Here is a 6,000-nt window from a genome sequence, read left to right as displayed (position 1 = left end):
TTATTTTCAAAAAATGTTACATTTTACGAAAGTGTGTACTATTTCGCTCATCCTCAGTCTTCAAGAAGAATGTTAATGAATTTAATTATGACTTCGAGTTCTCGACTTTTGGTCCTAGCCTCCCTAAAGTTCCAAATCCTACTTTAATGTTTGAGCTTGAGTCATCACCTATTTTGAGTCATTTATCTAGTCCAACTTTTGAACTCATGTCTATCTTTTTTTCTCCAAATCCTCTAGTGTCACGTATGTTGAGTTTTATTACTAGTTTAAATTTGAATCTAAGTCTATTCTATTACATATCCTCTAGTGTCGTCTATTTTGCAGGAATCAACACATTTGACACCATTCTAGTATATTAGAGAAAAAGTAAATCTAATATGCTCCAAAAACAATTTCAATCATTCAAGATAAAAGTAAATACTTAAAATGATTATGTTATTAGTGATTCTTATATTTCTGATAGTTATATAAATTATGTAACTATTTCTTTGACAATGGTTAAAAGATATCCCGCCTTTAATTATAGATATCCCATTTCTCAATTTTTCTTATGTCAACATCTTTCTCTACAATATCTCAATTTTATTCCATCACATGTTTAAAAAAACATTGAAAATAAAAGTTGGATTCAAAATATGAATAAAGAAATGGAAGGACTTGAGAAAAATAAAACCTGGGTCATTATCTAAACGCAAAGAGACAAAAAAACTTGTTGGATATATATTTTTTTTGTATAAGCAAGATGGAATTATAAGGAGAACTAAGAGTTCTCAAAACCTGATTACACGAAAGGCGGAACACAAACAAAAAAAGTCCGCCGAAAAGAAATTACAAACCAAATATAGTTATGAGAGGAAATACAATGGATCTTTTGTAAACTCGTAGAAACTATATATTGGGTGCGTAATTTCTCCAAAGAACGACCACTTCCATAACAAAGACTTGATATTCCAAACCGTATTATCAACAACCCAACCTTCATTGCGGAAGCAAAAACCATTCCTAGTTAACCAAAATATCCACAAAATAGCTAACCATATCACACCACATTTTCCCTCTTTAACTTTCTTTTTTTTACAAAAGAGGTACCAATCCATGAAACTCAGTAAACAAACTTCTTCCAAACCACCCACCGGTTTTCCAACCCAAATCGCTATCTCTCTCCAAACCATCTTCACCTTATCACACTTGAAAAAAGAATGATCACAACTTTCCGGAATAATACAACAAAAAGCACACATTATATTCTCTATCGACAAAGAAACATCCCTAACCAATAATAAATCCTTTGTTGGAAGCCTATTAACAAAAAGCCTCCATCCAAATGCCTTTATTTTGTACGGCACTTGAACCTTCCAAATTAAATCCAAAGCAACATCATATCTATTGGGAGGACCAAGAGGATAACGATAACCGACCAATAAATCATAGCAAGAAGCAACGGAAAACAAACCTCCCGACGAACCACTCCACTCGACCTTGTCTCTACCCTCCATATTAACATTTCGGCCTACCAACAAGAGATGAAGCATGACGTACTCCGCCAACACTATCGGATCAGAGTCTACACACAAAGCCACTCCAAAATTCCCCCACTTCCACACACCATTAACCCAAACACCCATACTAGCCACCGCCACCCGTTTCAAACAAGAAACCGAAAACAAGTTAGGAAAAAACTCCTTCAAACATAAATTGTCCACCCATCGAGATTTCCAAAACGGAGTGATAAAACCATTTCCAATCACAAACCGACATTTCAACTCTATCGGGTCTTCCACCGAAATTTTACCAATAGAAATCAAATCTTTCCACCACACTGAAGAAGAAGAAGAAGAAGAAGAAGAAGAAGTAGAAGAAGAAGAAAAGGAAGAAGACGTACCTCCACAAAAATATTTCATAATTAAATCACCATACCGAGCTTTTAGCAATTTGTACCAAGGCGCTTCTTCCCCTTCTAAAATCCTCCACCGCCATTTATTAAGAAGGGCTAGGTTGAAAACGCCGACATCTTTAATTCCAAGGCCTCCTTTAAAGAACGGAAGACAAACGTTCTTCCAACTAACCCAATGAATCCTCCTTCTCTCTCCCAAGCCCCCACCCCATAAGAAATTATTTTGGATCCTCCCCACTTCTTTAGCCACCGAAGATGGCATCTTGTAGAAAGACATGGTGAAAATAGAAAGAGAACTAAGAATTGATTTCACAAGAGTGATTCTTCCTCCCAAGCTTAAGAACCAGTTTTTCCAACCCGATAACCGCCTCCTAATCTTAGAAACAAGATGAATCCAAGACTCTTTTTTCCGCGGATTACAACCCACCTTAATACCAAGAAAAGTAAAAGTGCTCCCTTCCACTTTACAAGACAAAACATACGAAGCGACCTCCAAGAAATTAGCACTAACATTTATACCGATCAACTTACTTTTGTGATAGTTGATACCAAGTCCCGACACCAACTCAAATGCCCTTAGCACCGCTTTGATTGCCCAAACATGTTTCTGAGAACTTTCCCCCACTAAAAGAGTATCACCCGCGAATTGTAAAATGTCTACCATGCATCCCCCATTAATATCGAGACCTTTAAATTCTCCAATGTCACACGATTTCTTAACAAGACCCGCTAAACCCTCCGCCACCAACACAAAAAGAAACGGGGATAACGGGTCACCTTGCCTCAAACCCTTCTCCACCACAAATTCCTTTGTCGGACTACCGTTCACCAAAACAGACATAGTACTACGAAAAATCAACATCTCCATCCATCTCCGCCATGCACCTCCAAACCCCATCCTAACCAACATATATCTAAGGAAACCCCAAGAAACTCTATCATATGCCTTTATAAAATCGACCTTAAATAACAAACAACCTCGTCCTTCTTGCTTATAAAAGTCCACCACTTCGTTAGCCACCAACACCCCATCTAAAAGTTGTCTTCCCGGTACGAAAGCACTTTGGCACGACGAGATAATCGAGTTCAAAACTTTTTTCAATCTCCACGCTAAAAATTTTGAGATAGCCTTGTACATACTACCAACCAAACAAATGGGCCTATAATCGTCCAACCCCACCGGGTTAGAAGATTTAGGAACCAAAGTCAAGAACGATGAATTAATAGCCTTTGATAACGTTCCACCCCGATGAAAGTGATTAAAGAACCGCACAAAATCCTCCTTTAAAAAGGACCAACATCTTTTAATGAACAGAAAAGAAAAACCATCGGGACCGGGGCTCTTATCACTCCCATAACCCCAAATAGCCTCCTTGATTTCATCTTTTTCAAAAGGCCTTTCAAGGAAAACATGATCTTCTGCACTTATACACTTGAAGGGAATACCGTCTAAGTTCATTCTATCCAAATCTAACTCAACAAATTTAGAAGCAAAGTGATTCCGGACCTCCTCTTTAACCTCCTCCACCTTTTCAATCAAACCTTCGGGACAAACAATAGAACCTATATGATTACGTCTTCTCTTCTCTTTAACAACGTTATGAAAGAAACGAGAATTAGAATCCCCATCGTTCAACCATTTTAGCCTAGATTTTTGAACAAGCATGTTTTCCTTAATCCTAAGATTCAACCACAACCACTTATTCGCCTCGCTCCTACCATTCAAAGTGTCAAGAAAAGCCTCTTCCACCACTTCCTCCAAAAAGTCGTCTCCCTTATTAACCTCCTTCACACATTCCTCCACTTCCAAATCAGTCTTGCCAAAAATCGAAACATTCCACCATCTAAGTCTCTCTTTTAACCTCTTCAATTTTTCACATAGCACATAATCTCCTCTACCCACTACCACCATCTCCTTCCATTCCGATTCCACAAAAGGGATAAAAGAAGATAAGAAAAACCATTTGTTGTTGAATTTGAACGGTTTGGGACCCCAATTTGAATTGTCCTTCACCAACCATACCGGGCAATGGTCCGAAATATCTCTACAACCAATAAATTGTCCAACCAACCCCCACCTATTAACCACCATATTTGACACCAAAAAACGATCAATTCTACTCATGGCTCTCCGCTTCCACTATACCAAGAGAAATTCTTACCTTTGCAAGGGATGTCCACCAAACCACTATCATCAATGATTTTACCTAATAACTCCGCTCCACTAGAAAACTCGCTCTCCCTCCCACCTTTCCTTTCAATGGAATTTTTAGTTGAATTAAAATCCCCACCTATAATCCACTCCCCATCGCAATATGAATCCTTCAACAACACAATTTTAGCCTACAATTCTTTCTTCTTGGCAAGAAAGCTAGACGAATACACATTTAAAATATAATAGATGTAACCCTTCCATACAACTTTGATTCCCAAAAAACCTTCACCTTTAAAACTAAACAAAACCTCCACTTCACCTATCTTCCATAGAGAAATCATATCTCTCGACATACCAACCGAATTTGAAAACGAGAAACCGATATCCGAGTTGCTCCAAAAACTCTCAGCTAAAACTTCATTCAAATTTGTTAACTTAGTTTCTTGAATAAAAAAGATGTCCGCCTCCCCCTTTTTAATAATGTCACTTATTCTCCTTCTTTTAAGAGCATTGCCTCCCCCTCTAATATTGAAAGTTCTGATGATCATTTCAAAACAGTCGGGTACTCCTTCTTCGACAAAAGTCTCTCTACCTCCATTCTTTTTAATTCTTCCATCTTAGAAACAAAATGCTCCCGTCCTTTGGAACCTCCCACCCCCAAAGCTTCAACAGCCATTCTCAATTTCTCACCATCGTCGATGTTAACGTGATCCCATTGCCTAGCATTGTTAGCCAAAATAAGACAATTCTCAGAAAGGTTACTGTGAAGCTCCGATTCCCCACTGCCTAGAAACCCTCCTCTCCTCTTACTAGAAACCCGCCCCTGTTCAGACAAAGAAGCGCCCGCCATTGAGTCAAAAACCAATTTCTTACTTGACTTCAAAGATTTTTTAATTTTTCCTTTCCTACTCGCCCCCTTCATCTTCCTCAACAACTGGTTCTTATAACAGCCCCCTAAATCTGCCATCTTTCTGAACTTAACCTTCTTAGAAAAAGAAGCCTAATTGCTCCTCAAAGAACAAGGAACTGTTGAAGCTTCTGGTTCCCCCGACACCACTAAACGTTTCTCCTTAAGGTCCAAACTCCCCACTTCCTTTCCACCATGACTGACAGATAACAACGCCCTATCAAAAGAGCCCCCCGAAACCCCTGCATCCTTACCTGAGCCAACAACCGATTCGGCCAAAGAAGCACCACACGTAACCCCTACTTGCGCCGCTGAGGAAGCTGAATTAGAGAAAGGAACAACACTGCCCACACCCTTCTTATCAGACACAAACTCTTCTATACTATCCCTTGAATCTATACTGCTACCTGACTTAGCAACCGAATGCCCTCCCCAAGACTCAAAGTCCTCATAATTGATTGATTCCGAAGAAACAGACTCAACAAGATGAATCGGGACACAGGACTGATGAAACTGAACATGGTGCTCCTCTTTAAGAGCCAACTTAAAAACCTTGCCATCTAGAAGCAAGTCTACAGAATCAGGAATGATGTTGTTATAATCGATACAAACCTGGATTCTAGCTACGTCAAAAGATCTTCCACTTACTGTAGAATCATCAACACTGATAAACGAGCCAAACTGATTTACAATAGACGAAAAATGTTCGAATTCCACCCTAAGCAAGGAATTCCAAACACGCGAAGCCACACTGCTCTTGAAACGTCAACCACCACCTCGCTCCACTTCGACATCTCCACAAACCAGCCCTTCCACCACCCCTCCTCCTCCCCCAAAAATTCTGACAGTGCCCCACCTTCACCTTCTTCAACTAAACACAATTTAGCACCTAGAGGCGACACCACGATACCGTAGAAACCAACCTTTTCGATACTCTTTTGGATGCCATGACCAGAGCCGGGAAAGCGTAGCACCCCAATCCAAGCCTTTGAAAATCTTCCTTTACCCTCCTCAGAAGAGACGCAAACCACTGGTTTCTGATGT

The sequence above is a fragment of the Vicia villosa genome, linkage group LG4 (assembly GCF_029867415.1).
Source record: "Vicia villosa cultivar HV-30 ecotype Madison, WI linkage group LG4, Vvil1.0, whole genome shotgun sequence".
Classification (NCBI taxonomy): Eukaryota; Viridiplantae; Streptophyta; class Magnoliopsida; order Fabales; family Fabaceae; genus Vicia; species Vicia villosa.
The sequence above is the reverse complement of the archived record's forward strand: the minus strand, read 5'-3'. Positions refer to the sequence as shown.